Source organism: Plecotus auritus (genome assembly GCF_963455305.1).
Source record: "Plecotus auritus genome assembly, chromosome: 9".
Taxonomy (NCBI): Eukaryota; Metazoa; Chordata; class Mammalia; order Chiroptera; family Vespertilionidae; genus Plecotus; species Plecotus auritus.
In genome coordinates, this window is record NC_137783.1 from 32,887,188 (window position 1) to 32,907,833 (window position 20,646).

The 20,646-nt window shown below is 34.8% G+C and overlaps 1 protein-coding gene across 1 annotated transcript in view; it reads right to left on the reverse strand.

Annotated features, from left to right (window-relative positions):
• PCDH15 (protocadherin related 15) overlaps positions 1 to 20,646 on the reverse strand; it is a gene marked incomplete at its 3' end in the record, with an annotated part of 1,266,261 nt that overhangs the window by 810,709 nt on the left and 434,906 nt on the right. Inside the window, exon 4 of the mRNA XM_080641959.1 lies at positions 5,428 to 5,478. The remainder of the gene's footprint in view (positions 1 to 5,427; positions 5,479 to 20,646) is intronic.

Genomic DNA, 20,646 nt, shown 5'->3' on the forward strand with positions numbered 1-20,646 from the left:
TCTGAATTTTAGATTTTTTTCAGTGTCAGAAAAATCATCTTACCTGAGAATATAGCGAAGGAGTAGATAGACCCAAAGGGTCTTTGCAGCAAGGACAAATGGCCTCACAGAAGGCTATAGAGGGTGCCTCACTCATCACAGCCAATGAACCTCAGAGTAAGACCTCATACAGAGCAAGATGTTAGGTCACTACTGAGCCCCAATGAAGACCACAAACCATACAGTGTCTCAGACTTTAAATGAAAAGATCCATAGATACAAAAAGTGCCATATCAAAGACTAGAAAAAGCAAAATGCCTACAGCCACATTTAAAAATATGTATATCATCATGAGGTCTTCTCAGTTACACTCTACTCCATATAAGATGCCATCCCACATACCACCACACAAACATAGAGCACACCCAGACACTTCTTCAGGGAGAAAAGTAAAAGGAGGAATTAGCATCACCAAAACATCGCAATTGTTGTCCAAGAGAGACTGAACAGTTAGGTTAATTAAATTTTGATTGCTTTTTAAATTTTATTTATTTATTTCCTTTAGCTAAGAAAAACATGGAGGCTTAAAATGTAGTTCAGATTACTTACAGTGTAAAGGAAATACATTTTAGTTTCTTGGAAGATTCAAGTTTAATTTTGTCGGTAAAATCATGCGATCTAGTTATAAGAATAATGTGAACTAATAAAGACCAGTGTGATAAGGAGAAACAAATTTGTCAAATTAAAAATCATGACAAAAGCAATATAAAGCAGTAGGAAGAAGGAACATAAGCATCTACTAAATAGAAGATAATGCAGTAAAATTTCCCAAAAATTCAAAGAAAATGAAAATAAATCAAAAAAGAAAAATAATGAGATGAAAGATTTATATGGAAGATTCAGCCCATGATTTAAAGAAAGTAAAGGAAAATGGTGGACAGAAAGAGCATGGGAAATTAATTAAAAGATCACATTTAAAGATCAGATTTTAAAAAATGAGAGTTTCCAGACAACTTAAGTGTTACACAAGACACATCCTCCTGGAATTTGCAAATGTTAATGACAAAGAAAGATAGATTCTTGAGAGGAAAAAAACAGCTAGACATATAAGAATTAGATTGGCTCCTAAACTATCTAGAATAACACCAGATTACAAACAGCTACAGAACTCATAAGGGAAAAACATTTCAGCTTAAAATTCTACTCCAGCAAATGTGTTATTATGCTCATAAAAGACAGAAATTTTGAGATAATCAAACACCCAATAAAAGAATAAGACATCCTTTCTAAACAATCCACTTGAACACCAAGAAAGATAATTAATAATCAAGTTAACAATTAACGTTTCTGTGATTGCTATTAATTGAATATACTATTTATTAAGCATTTACTAAGTATCAGACATTTTGTTAAGCTCTTTAACAGAGTCAATCTATAAATTGTGTGAAAAAGTTCATAACATTTTTAACTGTCAAAATATATATAATTCTGAATATGGATACATTTTAAAGAAGCCATCAAATCAAATCTGGTTCATGACAGATCGGCTTGGAATTTAACTATGTGGAGAAAGAAATCAGTTTAAAAGTTCTAGATATGTTATTTTGCTGTGATTTGTCAAACATTTCTCCTCTCACGGTGGCATTGCATGACTAATCACTGCAAAAGCAACATTTATAAGAACCTCTCTGTATGCTTCTCATGAGAAGACAATCCTTTAACTTATTTTAATTAATTTCTTAACTACTACTTTTATAAAGCATGGCCATTTTAATTATTGGGATTTCGAAGCATTTTTGTTTCATCCATCTCTTCTCATAGAAACATTGCCAATTCTGCCAGAAACTTCTCATCTATTTGGGTAGACAACAATAATACAATAAATGTATTAATAAAGAAATACAGTACTCAGTGTTATTAGATGAAAAAGGCTTTAAAATGTGTATTTGTTTATAGAGTATACATGGTAAGGATAATAATTACTTTGGGTTACGAAGGCTGTAGTGTGTAGGGAAGAATTACTAGTGAGCAGAGAGAAGGAAGCTAGATAGACAGGGGTGGGACTATGGGAGGAGGAAGTAGAACAGGGGAACCCAACTAGGAGGAGTTACTAAGACAACCCAGCTAGGCAAGGAAAGAAGGGCATGTGGGAGCCATGAGTTTTAAAATGTGTTAACGTTACTAAGACAGGCAGCTTGCCGATAACCAATCACAAGGCAGTGAGGCATATAACCAATCCCAAGAATGTTACTATGGCAGAATCAGGAGCTAGCAAGTCATGTACCTACTCCCTAGATTTAAAAGTGCATTCTCCATTCTCTCTCTCTCTCTTTCTCTCTCCTTCTGTGCCCCCTCTCCAGCATACTGGGCTCTCCTATCTCAGGATATTTATTTCCCTGTGTCTACATGGCTTATGGTCATGTGGAACTCTACAGATGGACTAATGGACTTTAATGCACATAGATGCTGAACTACACCTAAATGCAGCATGGAAAGGAAGCTCAGGACACTGGCCTGCTTTAAGAACCCCAGCTGCACCTTTTCCAGGACTGACTTCTCTCAATAAAGTTTGCTTCCACTAACCATTTTTTGTTGCAAATCCATTCTTTCAGTTTTGCAAGACAGTGAACTTGGACTCAAACACCTCACATTTTGCTTTCACTACGAGGCACTTTAATGAGGCCTTAAGTGATGGGCAGTGTAGGTATAGGAGACTCTAGAAGTCACTTTATAAACAACATAAACCAAAAAAGCAAAGGTAATATGGGCTAGACAGACTAAGGGATGAGGGATATAACACAGGAAAAATGAGACAGAATCAAAAGGTAATTCAGACTGACCTGAAGGTTAATCTTTAAAGTCAAAACATTCTGGAGTTCAAATGTCTAATATCTGATTATATTGCAAGCTATAACTAGCATAGATGAAGATGATGGTTATTTCAGTGTTAAAATCCAGTTATCCCAATGACCAACTAGAAACAAAGGTCCATGAAGAAATAAAACATGACACCTGAATGAAGGGAGCCTGTTTATAATGAAGCATTACAAAAATTGAATAGATGGCATTAGCCAAAGCAGTCATATTCTGCTTGGTGAATGTCTTTTGGGCTTGCATGTAAGAAGTAGTGAATGTCAAATACTATATTCTAAAAAACTCTGTAAGCCTGCTGAAAGTTCCATCACTGATTAAAAGAACTGAATACCAAATGTAACCAACAAACTTCCTTTTCATTTATCTGCTTCTTCGAATACTAAGTATTTTCTTATCTTCATCACTTTCAGACTTTCTCTTGCTAAGTGCCTATCTATACATATTCATCACTCTGACAGAATAAGCAGGTATAAGAATTCAGATAAGAAAACATGCTGTGCACTGCTTTATCTTTTAAAATATGGGACATACATAAAAATAGACATACAAAGACAGCTTCTTAGAAATAACAATAAAAATAAGCACACACAGTGTATCTTCATGTTTATCTTGGTAAGCATAGAGCAAAGTCACTCACTGATCATTTGAGTAGTGGATATTTTTTATTTCTCTTTCACCCCCTAAAAGTCAATAACAAAAGCCCCAATCTATAAAATTCCTAGATTTCCTGCCCAGGTAATTATACTTCCATAGATTATTCCTACCCCACCGCCAGTGGAATGTGGCAGTAGGAAGATTGGTCCAAACACAGAATAAGACTTTTGAAGTCAGAGCAATTCTTGAACTGATTGTCTGCATGAGTCTTCACTGTACACTCAGAGAGATACCTCAAAGACAGGGAACGAGTTCTGTCTATATTGGAGTTGATTCTTATACTATGATTGAACTTTCACAACTACTATTCTCTGAACATCTTAGAAAAGAGGGTTTTGCCACTTTGCATTACTTGGTGCACTTCAGTTATCAGAGACTAGTAAACTTCCCTTAAAAATGTAACTATATGATGCCATCTGATAGAATAACTAAAGAAGATAAGAAATTTCTTCTGTACACCTTTTTCTGGTTAACCTTGGATTGTTTTATTCCAAGATATTTTTCTCTTTCTCTCATTAACTATGTCATGGATTGAAAGAATAATTAGTTATTATTTTGAGGTATGTTCACTAGAAAAAGACATGCTGAATATGTCTAGGATTTTCTTTTAGTCACACACATTACTGTTATTTTAAAATTTATATTATCATGAGCAAAAAATAATTTAAAAGTATCTAAGGTTACCAAAGATTTGTTTTTTTAAAGCAAAAATAATTGAATATAAATGCAAATGAGTTATTTGTCATTTAACGTTCAAGTTTATTTTACTATATTCAATTAGAAATATGTATTTAGAGCTACACTCATAAACCATGCACGTGTAATTTTGCCTCTTTCTAAAACGAGGAGAAACAGCTGAAAAGTATGAGCCTTGAACAGATTCCAAATTCTTCTATCCAGCTGTTGATTCTTATGAAAGTTCTAGTGAGAATCTAAGAATGAAAACATGACTAAAATAATGAACCTTAATGCTGTTGCTTGATTTATTTTGTACACTAAGAAATAATTGGCTTTCCTAGCAAAAACAGTAGTTCAACTCCTTGAACTAGATTTTTGTTTGCAATTTGAACCCCAAGTCACTCCAGTAAGACCTTTAAAAAAATGCATGTCCTGTCAGTCAACTTTCCTAAAAGCGAGGGCCTACAGGATTGACATTTACTTTTCAAATTTCAACATCTCTGTCCTTCCTCCCCTGGCCTCCTTCCTTCCTTCCTTTTAACAAGCACTCAGGCAGAAGTACTCAAAAACAAGAGTCTCTTCAGAGAGAAAGAGTTGCATGTAAATATATTTGCATATCAAAATGCTTTTGATGTCAAATACAAAAGTTCCCAGAATATATCAAGAAATAAACAATATATATTCTAGCATTAATGTATAGTCTTAGATAGTACATAAACTCTATTTAACATTATTCACTTTTAATGACTCACCTAAATCATTATATATTAAGAATAAAGAGTTGTATACTAAAAAATAATGAACTTTCAGTGTCTTAACACCACTCCACACTCAGATTTTAGATTTTATGTTTTTCCTGACATTGAGAAATTCAAGTTTCCCATGGTTTTGTCCTTGTGGCTGTTGGATTAGAACACGTTTCTAAATGATGTCCTTTCAGTAGATCAATTGCTTCATCACAGTTACCTAGAGAACTACATCAACTTCCCCCCCCCCCACCCGCTCCACTAATAACTGGTACTTGAGAAAAGCAGCACAGTAGACATATCCATACAAATGGGTTTCAATAGAACAAAACAATAATCAGAAAATAATTGCCCCTAAGTAGATGATGGTTGTAACTTGGATTCCCAAACTTACGAGTTATTTAAGATTTTCTTTATGAGATACAACTCTTAGTTACTAAAGTATTGACATGATGCTTTAAATGTGAAATTCAATATAAAATAATGTGCACTGTACCTTATTTGTAGCTCTTGTGCATAGTATTCAGAAACATGACATTGCAAATTCCTGTAAATAGAACAAAACTGATGAGCCAAATTCATTTTCAGATTTGAATCTGAGCAAAGTTTTGTAATTAAGGGAAAACTATTGTTACCTATCAATTATTTCCTTATAACATCTGCTACTGATTTAATTTTTAGAATTGCTCTATATGTTACTACAGACAGAAACTAATGCAATGCTTGTTTATACCATTAAAAAAGAGTTGTTTCTGATTAAACCTTATATTAACAAAACTTTCAGGTCCAGGTATTGGATCATTTGGAAGCTAATTCTTCAAATTTCACAATGAATATGGATATAATGCATAAGGAATACTGTTGTTAAATTTGATACAAGAGATGGTTTAACTAAACTGGACAATATATATATATATATGTATATATATATATATATATACACACTAAATGCACCTGAGGAATAAAATAGTTTATAAAAAAAAATCCCTTCTTTCTATACATGTACTCAATATGTGTATTTAGTAAAAAATGTAAGAGTAATACATTTCACATTGCAATAATTTGGTATTTGGAAAATGTTGAAATGACGTTTGAGGCAATATGATTAAAACAATAATTTATTTAGCATTATATTTCACATCTTGAAAAAAGTAAAATTCATTGTGTTGGCTTGGGACAAGAGATCTAAGTTAATATAAGATCACATTAACAATATATTGTCTTTAAATTTGTCAGGTTTCTTTCTTTTTTTTTTAATATATTTTATTGATATTTCACAGAGAGGAAGGGAGAGGGATAGAGAGCTGGAAACATCGATGAGAGAGAAACATCAATCAGCTGCCTCCTGCACACCCCCCACTGGGGATGTGCCCGCAACCAATGTACATGCCCTTGACCGGAATCGAACCCGGGACCTTTCAGTCCGCAGGCCGACGCTCTATCCACTGAGCCAAACCGGTTTTGGCTGTCAGGTTTCTTGACAACTCTAACTTCTCTCAGTAAATGAGAAAGTGGAAGTTAAAATACCTAATTCAATACTTAGAATAAGACAAGCACCTGATAAATAGTATAATGCATTCCATTTTCAATTATAGCCCCAAGACAAACATTACAGCATTACAGAATGTTTTATCATATATATATATATATAAAGATAGTTTTGTAAAATATATTTTATATATATATATAAATATATTTTACAAAACTATCTTTATAATAGTCTAATATATAGATACTATGTAATATAAGATTGTCTAATTCTAAAACTAACCATTGCTTCAATATAACGTGTTTACTTCTTTAAAATGAAGAAATAGTAAATAAAAAATAAATACAGACATATTTGTTAATATTATGTTTTAACATAAAAACAAGATTGCATATAGTGAAGTAAGAAGAGATACATATTTGTAGAATTTGGAAACACATAGGTACACAATCTTAGAAGCAAATAGAAACTCAGCAGTTATAGAAACTGAAACCCATATTTATGGGGGTATAAAACAATGTCTTAAAAGACTGTTTAAGGTCATGTAGCACATTTGTAACAGGACTGAAATTAACACCCATCATAAAGGAACTACTGTCACATTTTAAAAAATGACATGAGCCCTGGATGGTGTGGTTTATATGAAATTCCATGAAAAGACATTCAACTGCATGAATTTCCTGTAAATAATTCACTTGCTGGACTTAGAATATTTTCCTGTGGAAATCAGATGAATATAAAGTGAATATAAGTTATGTCCTAATGTTAAGTTAATGCAAAGGTCTGATGCTGAAATTGTTTTTCCTTAAGATGTTTTTAAAATTGTTAATGTTTTAGCTTAATATTTTTTTAATTTTATTATTCATCCCAAGGATACAAAAATAAGTTTATTTGTGATTCAATAGTTTTATCTTTGTTCTTCAGTTGAAGTGAAGAGTGAGCAAAACAGATTTAAATGTTTTTAAATATAACACTGGATTTTTTTTTTTACTTTCAGTTCATATTAAAGACAAATTAGTATCTATTTGTATTTTTGTAACTTATCAAACATGACATTTTTCAAAAATGTATTCCCATTGAAATTGAAAAAAAAATCAGTTTTTTAACACTTGTGTTGTTGCTGCTAATTCTTTACATATTTTATTTTTCATTTAATATTATATTTATTGATCACTGTAGCTTGTGTAATTAGCATTTTTCTAGGCAACTGAAATATATCAATAAACATTTTTAAAAGTCTTCTAAAATAGCAATTATAATATAGCAATAGACAGAAAATAAACAATAGGCAATAAACATCAAACAAGTAAATTACATATAATTAGAGGGTGTGTAATTGGCAACACCATTTATTCCCAGTGCCATCTAGCCCATTAAACATTGTTACTATTATGGTACAAATAATAATTGCCCTTTTTGGAACATATGTTTTGCCCGGTTTTAACTATGATGTTATTATATTGTTTTCAACAAGATATTGATGCCTCAGTTTATCACTTTTATTGAATGTGATATATGTTAGGGGAGTAATTTCATGCTCTGAAATTAACAAAATATATAAAGGCAAAGCAAAACTGGAAATCCTTGCCCTATGAGTCCATTTTCCTTCTTTTTAACTTGAGCTTTGTAAAATTATTAAATGATCTGCAGTAAAAGTAAATTTAATGTTATTTTATTAGTATTATTCTATTTAAATTTAAAACCTCAAGATTAAATCTTAAAGTAGAAAGGAACTCTAAAATAACTGACTTCTGTTCATTTATGTGAGGTTGTGGTTTAGATAATGCATCTCACAGAATTTTATATTCTATTCAAATCTAACCAGCAAAGAGGATACTTAATTACAATTTGTATCTTTGATTGTTGCAGCCAGAAATGTGTATATATATATATATACATATATATATATATATATGTACTAAATATTCCCTCCTTCTAAATTAACTTGGTTTAGGTTTAAGAATACAATGAATCTTTAAAAATCTGAGGCTGAAACTAAATCTACATAATAAGGTAGCAAAATAGTTTAATAACTATTCCAACTATAACTTCTATTAAGCAATATTTACAATAATATATCTATATAATTGCATAATGGGTAAAACATAAAGACATAGTCTCATCTCATCCTGTCATCAAAGTGGATCATAGTACACTGGTCCCTTAAAATAAGAAAAAAACTAAAACTAAAATACTATTTAGGCAAATAAACAACATCAAAAAATCCTAAATTGATTTTCTAACAATCCTCAAATTATGTTGCACCATTACAGCCACACTCTACTTTCTTAGCTTCGATATAGTATTTCTATGTGACATTTTGGATATCATGTCTCATTAGAAGGGCAAGAGTTAAAGTATGAAGACAAAGACAAGAGTGTGGGTATAAATTTAAAAATACAAAAATAATTATGATAAAATACAGGGGAAATAAATGCTTATTGAACATACTAGAGGCCTCATTCACAAAATTGATGCAAGGGCCTTGGCCCCAGCCCCGGAATTGCCCGCTGTGGCCAGGGGCCTCTGCCACTTCTGCTGCAACCCCCACCCACTGAGGCTTTATCTGGAAGGAAGGACGTCCGGTCTAATTAGCATATTACACTTTTATTATTATAGATATTGCATATTAAACACTTAGTAATTATCTATTCAGTGCCACAACTACAGGAAGAAACAGAAATCATCACCCTCTCAAACTCAGAGAAGTTGCTCTGGGTTTCACAGTTAATAAATAAATGGCAAGGCCAAGATTTGGCCTCTAAGTCCAGGTTACTTTCTCAGTTGTACATTGCCATGTTATAAAGATTGACACACTGAAACAGAAGAACAATATCAAAAGCATTTCTTTTTCCTTTCCCTTTCCCTCAAGCAAGGAATTAACAAAAAGTTACTGTCCAAAGCTGAACCCAGGCTTGAATCACTTAAGTCATTTTAGCTATTATTTTATCATCATAGACCCATACAAGCAATGTTGTATTCTTTTCACCAAAACACATAAAATCATGGCTTATCAAATGAATCCAGTTGAGAAATTATGAGATGAACACAGCTAGTGCAGTTTCCAAGCATGCTATGGAAGAAACAAAAGCATGCGTTTATAAAATTGTCCACTGTCAACCTTTATGTCTAATGCAACAAGTTAATTGGTTGATTTTGGGATCCATTTCTGAAGCTTTGCAAAAGCTCAGACAATGTCAGATTAGGTGCAAACATAAGAAATGCCAGGTCTTAGGGCAGTTATAGGAAGTGTGGGAAGGCAAAGCTTTTCAAGGAAACAAGGTCATGACATGAAAGAGAGTATTGCGTACTAGTAATACCTTAGGAAGCTGGACAGAGTTTTCTTTCCGATATGAACATGAGGTAATTCTCTCCTGTGGGAATCAACAGGGGTGAAGAGCAACAGGGGTTCATGCAAAGATGTTCTGCCAAAACTATGTTGCATTTGTATCATGAATACAGAATTCCTCCCTCTTAACATTTCATTTTGAACATAAACCATGTTTAATACAGCAGATTAACAGATCTGCTTTCTAAATATACTCAGATTTACTTTCTAAATATATTCAGATTAAGCTAATAGGTTTAATCTCATTCAGCTTCACATGTGGTAACAATGTGCAATCCAAAGGTTTACACAGAGGGAGGTTTCAATAAAGACAAAGGCATAAGCAAAGAAATAAGTTCCTTCACCCTAAAGTCAAAGTAAATTCCTACCAGCATTAAACTGACAAACATGATATTCCCTAAGCAACAGGGGAGAGAAATGAACAGTGGATACTTCAAGAATTTCCCACATAGCAAACAGAATCCTGTGCCCCATATGTAATTAAACTGTGGCAGAGTATTACCAATGTCCTTGAATGTCTGCATCAGGATTATCAATAGTGGAGGATCTAGGTTTCTTTTCTCTGGAAGTGCTCTTAAAAATACAGTCCTTGCCCATCCTGCATGACTCGGTGGTTGAACATCGAACTATGAACTAAGAAGTCATGATTGATTCCTGGGTCAGGGCACATGCCCCGGTTTTTGGCTCCATCCCGTCAGGGGAGTGTAGGAGACAGTGGATCAGTGATTCTCTCTCATCATTGAGGTTTCTCTCCCTCTCCCTTCCTCTCTCTGAAATCAATAAAACATATACTTTAAAATAAATAAAACACAACCCTGTCTAAAGGGAGTAGAAATTGATCAGATCATTTTAATTTCATTTCAACTGCAACAATTAAAATATACTTCAGTTCCAAAACAGTTACTTATTTTACCAAACTCAAGTTAAATAAATAAAGACATAGCTATATAAATGCATATATATATATATATATATATATATATATATATATATATCTCATATATATTCATCCTATATAATAAAAACATAGTATACAAATTGTCCCCTGGACCAGAGTTCTTCTGGGAGTTCAATGAGGGGGCAGGCTGGCCTGGGGAAGGGAGGCCCTGGCCAGCAACCGCAGCTGCTAGGGATCTTACCAGTACACAAATTTCGTGCACTGGACATCTAGTGTGTGTGAGTGTATGGCCGCAACAAAATATTTCAATTTGGGGGAATACAAAAGGGAAGGGGCACTGATCAGTAAAAGTACACTCTGGTATAATAAACTACTAGACAGCAAGTATGTAGTTACTGATAACTATACATAGAATATTATCTTATTAGATATTTTTTCTTCTGTCATATAAACATTCACTTCCTGTTATATGCATAGGAACAATGCTTTTTTTTTTCTTAAAAGTGTTCAAAAAGACACCATTAATCTCTACATCTTGAAAGCAACACATACTCTAGCTTATACTACCAGTAAAGCAGGCAGTACGTTATAGAAATGTCTGTTTCCTCATAGGACTCTTATGTTCTAAGGTGCAGAGAGCATGCCCTAAAATCATTGTCTCCTCAGAACCTCACATATTACTTGGAAAGTGGCAAGAATCTAATAGATGTGAGTTCAACTGCAATATATACAGGCCACAAACCTAAAGGATCCACAGGGGATCACTCAGCCTTTTAGTCTTTTAAGTTCTGCTTTTTGTAAATAAACCATGATTCTGCATTCTCTTTTCAGGGAAAAAGTCACAGAGAAAAGAGAAGAGATGACTCCTTTCTATGAGTGTACATTGGTTTATCATTGGCTACCCAATTGTAATTCAAATGCATAATTTTCTCTGTGGAAAAATAGAATGTAATTATCAAAAACTATCTGGTCTATTGGTCTCTGCCTTTTGGTCCACATGAACCCTCTCCATTGTTTTGGTTATTACTGTTTATTATTAAGTTCCGCTGGGAACACTTGCTTCTGGTCATGATGTTCCCCCACTCTAAAATAAGTATTATTCATCAGACAGCAACCTGATTCCTTCCTCTTATTATTTCTTTCCATTTCACCTCCCAGTTATTCTGTACTTGACTCCATGTTTTTTCTTGGGGGAAAAGGGATGGTCATAGTACAAAAATAAGCCAGTCCACAATATGATGAGAACATAGAAATAAACATAAGCAAACAAAGGTGGAACAGGAGGAAACTGACACATTTTTGAGTCAGATAAAAGGAGACACTCCATAAAGAATGGCCAGAGAGAAATAACATAAGGCAAGACTATATCCTGGTAGCCAAAGCCAAAAGAAGTGTTCAGTATATTTAGTATGCCAGGTTTCAGACACGAATAGGGAAAGTGTTTTGAGTAAAAAATATATACAAGCAACAAACTAGAAAAGATAAATATGTACAGTGAGTATAAAGAACATAATTCAAGTATAGTGAAGGATGGAAAGTGACTGCAGAGTAACTAGAGAGAGTGAAATTTTCTAATCTCTTAAACATTTTAAGAAAATGATAACATTTTAATTAAAACAAATTATAAAATTTTGGCCAAATTAGACCAGGTTTTACTCTGTTAATCATCTATTGGTCTTTAACTGTAGCAAACTATTTTTATAATAAAATTATTATTGATTTTATTAGGACAGCGATTTTCAACCTGTGTGCAGCAAGAAGCATACCAGTATGCTGCAAGTATTTTTAAAACATGCAATACCTGACAATTTAGTCAGGGGCATCGACCTCTTTTCCCTTACATTGTCCAAAAAAATAAGGGACAAGAGCCAACATAAAAAATAGCTGTTCAGTGTGAGTAAATCAAAATTGTACCCATTTTTGTCACAACAGCAAAACGTGTTTCCCGTGTGATGCAGACTCTTAGTAATTAGTTTATGTGCGCCATGAGATTAAAAAGGTTAAAAATCGCTCATGTAGGATGTAGATAGAGTGCATAATGTGCTAACCCTAAGTTTTAATAACATTAATTTCTTTTAACTTTTGTCCAGAACCTGTTGATTTCCGGTTTTGTCTATTATAATATAGTGAATGCCATTGCATAGCACCAAAATTTTAATATGTTTAAACATTATAACAGAAGTGTTCTTTTAATTAAAATATGTATTTACCAACAATATGAAAAGGTATACTTTACATCTTAAATTTATAAAATATCATATGTCAACTTATCCCAAAGCTGGGGGAAAATAACAAGATAAAAAATCGGATATCGGATAATCTTTCAAAACCAGGAAAACAAAAAATAGTGTTATGTCAAGATTGGAGCTTGACACAAAAGAACAAACAAGTAATATGGTCCTCGTTCATCCATGCTGCTGCAAAGGGTAAAATTTTCTTATTTTTATGGCTGAGTAGTAGCCCATCATGTAAGTGTGCCACAGTTTTTTTAATCCACTCATCTACTAATGGGCACTTGGGCTGCTTTCAAATCTTGGCTATTGTAAATAAGGCTGCAATGAATATATATATATCCTAGCTAATAAGAGTAATATGCAAATTAACCGTCACTCCGCTATACCCACAAGCCATGCCCACCAGCCAATCAGGAGCAAATATGCAAATAAACCCAACCAAGATGGCTACGGCCACAGAGAGCAGGAGGGAGGCCTGGGTTTCCCCAGCGATGGAGGAAGCCAAGCTTTCCGCACACCCTGGCTGGCCCAGGCCTCCGCTTAAGGCTACAAAGTTTCAATTATAGAAGATACATAAATCCCCCAAAAAATGGCTGCTGCCACGGAGCAAGCAGAAGGCTTGGCTCTGCTCCAGGCTACAAAGTTTCAATTGTAGAAGATAAATAAACCCCAGATACCAGGGCCTCCACTTGGGTCGCCAGGGGCTGTGGCCAGCCTGCAAACCACCACAGGCCCCTCGCCCAGGCCGCCCCATGCCCCAAGGGAACCCCCACCCTGATCCGGGACATCCTTCAGGGCAAACCATCTGGCCCCCACCCGTGCACCCTGCCTCTATCCTATCTAATCCTATCTAATAAAAGAATAATATGCAAATTGACCTTCACTCCAATACACAAGATGGCTGCCCCCATATGGTCAAAGATGACTGCCCCCATGTGGACACAACATGGCCACCACAAGATGGCCAGCAGGGGAGGGCAGTTGGGGGGGACCAGGCCTGCAGGGGAGGGCAGTTAGGGATGACCAGGCCTGCAGGTGAGGGCAGTTAGGGGTAACCAGGCCTGCATGGGAGGGCAGTTAAGGGTGACCAGGCCAGCAGGGGAGGGCAGTTAGGGGCAAACAGGCTGGCGGGGGAGCAGTTAGGCATCAATCAGGCTGGCAGGGGAGTAGTTAGGGGGTGATCAGACTGGCAGGCAGAAGCAGTTAGGGGCAATCAGGAAGGCAGGCAGGCGAGCAGTTGGGAGCCAGCAGTCCTGGATTGTGAGAGGGATGTTCGACTGCCCATTTAGGTCCGATCCCACCGGGATCAGGCTTAAAGGGGCATTCAGACATTCCTCGAGGGGTCCCAGATTGGAGAGGGTGCAGACTGGGCTGAGGGACACCCCCCTCCCCTGTGCATGAATTTCGTGCACTGGGCCTCTAGTGTGTGTGTGTGTGTGTGTGTGTGTATATTTGAATTAGTGTTTCATATTTCTTTGGATAAATTCCTAGAAATGGAATCACTGGGTAATAAGGCAATTTCATTTTTAATTTTTTAAAATCCTCACCCAAAGTTGAGAGAGAGAGAGAGAGAGACATCAAACAGTTGCCTCCTGTATGCACCCTGACTGGGGATCCAATCCACAAACTAAATATGTGCCTGAGTGGGAATCAAATCTACCACCTTTTGGTGTATGGGACAATGCTCCAGCCAATGAGTCATCTGGCCAGGGCCCATTTTTAATTTTTTGAGGACACTACATAGTGCTTTTCATAGTGGCTGCACCAATCTTCATTCCCAACAATAGTGCACAAGGGTTCCCTTTCTCCACATCCTTACCACCACTTGTTTTTTGTTGATTTGTTAATGATTGCCATTCTGACAGGTGTGAGGAGCTATCTCATTTTGCTTTTAATTTGCATTTTTCTGATGATTAATGACGATGAGCATTTTTTCATATGCCTATTGGTCATTTGTATGTCTTCTTTGAAGAAGTGTCTATTCAGGTCTTTTGCCCATTTTTTAATTGGATTGTTTGTAAGAAATGAATAGGCATTCATTCAAAGAAGTAAAGATACAAAAGTGAAATAGAATTATTGTCTGGAGCTAGACTTTATGTGGAAATTTAATTAAAAAATATTTAACTTGCAGGGTGACCAAAACAATTTATAAAAACAATTCTTGATAAAGAATAAAGTTCTTGCTAAATAATAATAAAGTAATACAGTTCTCTTTATTAAAGTTTTAAATTTTTTATTATTGTGCATATTTTGCATTTATTTTTATTTTTAAAATCTTTCATTAAAATATTATTTTTTAAGAAGTTGAGTTCTATAAAGGAACTTTTCTATATTACCAATAAAAAGAGAATTGCTGATTACAAAAGCCATCACACATGATTCAATAAGTTTACAGATGCAGAAAAGTCTGCCAATTGTTGTTATAAAACTAATTGTCCCCTTTGAGGAGATTATGGCATTTAGATAGTTCTACAATACATGAAGAATGAAGTGGCATGAATTGCTATGTGTGTAAAGTTAAAACTAACCCTATTTATCATTGTACCCTACCTGTCTGTACAGTATTTCTTTCCCCATTTTTAAAATAAATTTAGCTCTTAACTTCTGTACTGACATTAGGTTACATTTTGAATTTGAACACTGCTATATATTGAGTTTCATTTTGGTACATTTCACTTTGGTGTGGCATTGTGTGTGTGAGAGAGAGAGAGAGAAAGAGAGAGAGATGCAGACTCATATTCATTTTATCTTTGACAATCTTCCTAATCTACTGAAGGTTTATCAGTTTACTTTTAAATGATCTTCCTTGTAACCATCACTAGAAAGTCCTATTATCCAATTAAGCATTTGGAATAAAATATATGGCCATTAAAGATCCATATAAGTAGTCTAGAAAGTCAAGTGCTGTGCAAATTATGAGATTTATTATAGACCCTGCCTTAATTTTGTCTAATGAACCCTTCTTATAATTATCCTCTACATTTCATCATCCTTAAATTGATTGTTTCAATAAGACAACTCTATAATCACTTCGCTCTGGGGTAGAATCTGGGTAGGAGAATCACAAGTCATGGAAAACAGAGAATGTGTATTTCAATCATTTGTAGAAGTTTTATATTCAACTACCAGCAATTAATGAAGAAAATTGAGGAGGTGGGAGCCCCATGCTGTTCACAGCACCCCCAAATTAGGCAGTGAAGAAAAATATCACATGACCTCACTCAGTAGTGGAATATAATGAACAACATAAACTGATGAACAAAAATAGATCCAGAGACATAGAATTATCAAACAGTCCATCAGTCCTCAGAGGGAAGGCAGGAGAGAGTAAGAGATCAACCAAAACACTTGTATGCATGCATATAAAGCATAACCAATAGACACAGACACTAGGGGGATGAGGGCATGTGTTGGGGGGTGGGGGTCACCAATGGAGAAAAATGGAGACATATGTAATACTGTATGTCATACTTTAAACAATAAATAATTTGTAAAAAGAAAATAAAATCCATTAAACAGCACATGATCAAGGTCAGCTCTCTGAAGCACTTTTATCACCTTTTTTCCACTAATCACACTTAAGAGTACATTCAGAAACTTTGGAGCCTTCCACATATGTAAGCCTTCCAAAATACTGAGTATAACATTTGATTTACATAAAAATATGTTCAAATTTGAATTTGTTCTACAATGATAGGCCATTTCAAAGGCACATATGAAGTATCCAAGCTGAAACTGGTTTGGCTCAGTGGATAGAGTGTCGGCCTGCAGACTGAAAGGTCCCAAGTTCGATTCTGGTCAAGGGCATGTACCTTGGTTGTGGGCACATCCCCAGTAGGAGGTGTGCAGGAGGCAGCTGATCGATGTTTCTCTCTCATTGATATTTCTAACTCTCTTTCCCTCTCCATTCCTCTCTGTAGAAAATCAATAAAATATATTTAAAAAAAACGAAACGTCCAACAACATAAATAATTGCAAAAAATTTAAATTAAGACATCATAATTAATGCTTTTATGTTAAAACTATTATTAAAGGATATGACCTGGTTTCTAATCTCAACTCATACTGCTTAGGTATATAAATATTAAGGCAAATTACTGTTTATCATCTCTGAGCCTAGTCACCTACAAGACTAGATATTCTTTAGGTCTTTTGATTTGCTAATATGTCTGCTGATTAAAGCATTAGGAATACTTGTGTTGGTAGAAAGAATAATGTAAAACCTAATGACAGAAGTCTCCAGATAGCTGCAATATTTTCAAGAATGAAGACTTGCTTTGTGTCACTCTTGAGAAGAAAATTAGATATTAAGCAGTAAAATCTAGCTAACTGTAAGGAAGAAAAAAATTAATAGGCATGCTACTACAATAGAATTATCTGTCTTGTGAAGCTGTGAGGTACTTGTTTCAGGTATGGATGATGTAAATATATGTGAGAGAAAAAAACCCTTCAAAATTCATAAAACAAAAGACTCCATGAGATAGATGATGGCTTTCACAGATATGAATGTTATGTGAACCACTAAAGTTTTCCGTCTGAGGAAGATGGGGACATCATGCACCAATAACAAATTCATAGATTACATATAAAATGAGAATTCATCACCTATGAAGCAGAGGACTCTGGGAGAAAATGCATCTTCATTGGGATGTTGGTAAGTGATATTATTGCTGGTGGTCTGAGAGTCTTATTTTGAGAAACACTGGCCTGTGTGAAATAATGATGTAGTGGAGTCTATCTTGTTAGACTTTAGAGCCTACATAATGTGTGTACACTTACAGAAAATGTTATACAGAAAATGTGTAATTTGAATAACTTTTTAAAAAATCATGTATATTTCCAGGATAAGCATATTCAAACCAGCAGGAAAGTTTCCTCCTTAAGCTGAAATTGTCTGTATTATCAATATTTCTATCCCATACTTATACAATCTAAATCATTCTTTAAGGTGTTAGAATTTGTATACTAATACATTCAATACCTTGATATTCACAATTTTTCATTCATCTGCATTTAGCTAAAAGCATTTATCCTCTCCCCAAAAGTGCACTTACACAATCACTACACAGTTTGCTTCCATGAGCTGTCTCTTTTAATGCGTTTTTTTGTATAAAGGTGACCACTGCAAAAGTGGAGTTCTAATTCAAATAAATATAAAGTGCAATATAATTTCCAGTTGTTATCTTTGTAAACATCCATAGTTACCAAACGTAGGTTGGTATTTGCCTTAAGTGAATAAGTTTAATAGGGTGAATTTATTTAAAAAGAGAGTTGAAAATAAATGTCTATTTTTTGAAGCTGTGACACTGATTTATGAGGGAAGAATAAATCGTATATTTTCTCATCATCATCCATTCTGAAGAGCAGAAGCCATCATTATATATCTTAAAATCTGAGGCATTTTTCATGTAATTTACATGCCATATCTCCTCCACATAACTGATTTTTTTAAAGTCCTTTGAGAGGGATCAAACTGGTTTTTGCCAAGAGTAAAGAAGATACAAACTTGTCATCTATAATAATAAAAGGGTAATATGCTAATTAGACCAGATGTCTTCTGGACGTCATTCTGGATGTCCTTCCTGATGAAGCCAGGGCCAAAGGGAAGCCAGCTGGGGTCCCAGGTGCTAGAGGGAAGCCTGTGCTGACAGCCGAAGGAAGGCCTACTCTGGCAGGAATTTTCGTGCAGCAGGCCTCTAGTTTGAGTTGAATAGAGAGTATCACAAGCCCTGACTTATGCTATTTCCTGAACTGGGAAGGTGATTTTTTGAGATTTTTTGAGATTTTTCTCAAGTGAAGTTGGATATGCATGGCAGGAACTATTTTCTGTATTTGGCACAAACAGAACATATAAATTTAGAGAATTTAGCAAGTAATTTATTTGTCAGAAAGACACAAAGGTGAGACAGAGGAGAGTCTACATTCCTGAAGCTATAAGAATTATGCAAAAAACATAGCTGAAGTCTTAACAAATAGACAAACATTTCTATTGAGAATTGAAGGGAAAATATAACCTCTTATTTCTATATTATTTCATTAAGAGATTTCTTCCCCAGAACAACCATATAATGAAGAGTAAAACAAACCACATGCAGATAACTGCATGCCATAAACAAACTAAATGCTCTTGTTTATTGTGCCACAATTACAGACACTCCTTTACTTAAGGTGGGGTTACATCCTGATACACTCATCATGAGTTGAAAATTTTGTAAGTTGAAAAGGCATTTAATAACCTTAGCCTCTCCTTCCTTAAATATGCTCTCATTTTTGAGTTGCAAAATCTAATTAATATTTTTTTCTTATCTTCTCTATGCTGTATCCATGCGTTTTAGTCATTCATTACTTCAGAATGACATGACAATGAAAAAATAAAGTAATAATTCCTTAACTGTGTATATGTATTAGATGATGGGTCATCCAGATATTAACAGACACCAAAAAGAAGAATGTGTAATTTTGGCATTACTAAAAAAAAAACAAAAACAAAACAAAACAAACAAAAAAAAAAAGTTTAATTTTGGCATTACCAAAAAGGGCTTAATGCAAATTAGCATCACTCTTGGTCTTTTCAAAGAATTTCACCCCTGACACTTTATTATTTTCAACCTGGAAACCAAGTACAAAACCTGCAGAGTCCCTTGGACAAGCTTGCACTAACTCACTGCGTTAGTTGACAATTGTGAATTTCTACTTGAGAAACAAGATTGATGAGAAATAATCTCATAACAAACCCAGTGGGTCCTTACTTTTTAGTAAGTATGCGCTTCTGCCAGAATGGAACATACAGAATTGTTCTCCAAACAAGAGGTAGTTGAAAAGTGAAAAAAAGACTTGAGGCTATATCTGTGCTTTGTAATTTCAATAGTGAATTATTTTGGATTAAGTGGCCATAGTCAATTGATTGATGACTATCATAACATCAGTAATCTATAATAATAAAAGTGTAATATGCTAATTGGACCAGATAGCCTTCTGGACATCCTTCCAGACAAAGCTGGGTCTGTGAGGGAAGCCCGGGTCCCAGGTGCCTGCCGGCAGCCAGAAGAAAGCCTGGGTCCCAGGTGCCTGCCTGCCGGCAGCCAGAGGGAAACCCAGGTCCAGGGTGCCTGCCAGCAGCTGGAAGAAAGCCCGGGTCCTGGGTGCCAGAGAGAAGCCGGTGCTGGCAACCAGGGGAAGGAAGGCCTACTCTTGCATGAATTTAGTGCCTCAGGGCCTCTAGTAAGAATATAAGTGCTTTAAAAGCATACTGCCTGGCATTGAAGTCTCACTCTTCTTAGGAATGGATCTATGATTGTTTCCTTTTCTGGAAAGCCTCTCATTTAATATGTCTATGTGTAATTTAAACATTGTGTTGGTCTCATGTTGCAAGAGATATTCCCTTTTATATTTTTAAGATATAGTACAGATTCTTATTCATAACCTAGAGAAGTTAAATATTTCTATCTAACCCTCTCTATTTTACTATTTAAAAAAATAGAACTAACTTTTTCAAATTCATGCAGAAGCTTGTCCAAATGTCATATCCTTTCAATTCACTTTTATCCTTGTTTCCTAGGTCTATAACCCAAATATATAATTTTCATGTACTTTTTTCTTATATACATACTTTTGATTTCCTGAGTTGGAAAGAGATTTTAGTGTAGACATGAGTCTTCATAGTTACATAGCCATTTTAGAAATCCTGATAGGTCTTAAACTATTTTATGCCTTCTTTAACTTATCATAGCTCCTAACTAGAGCAG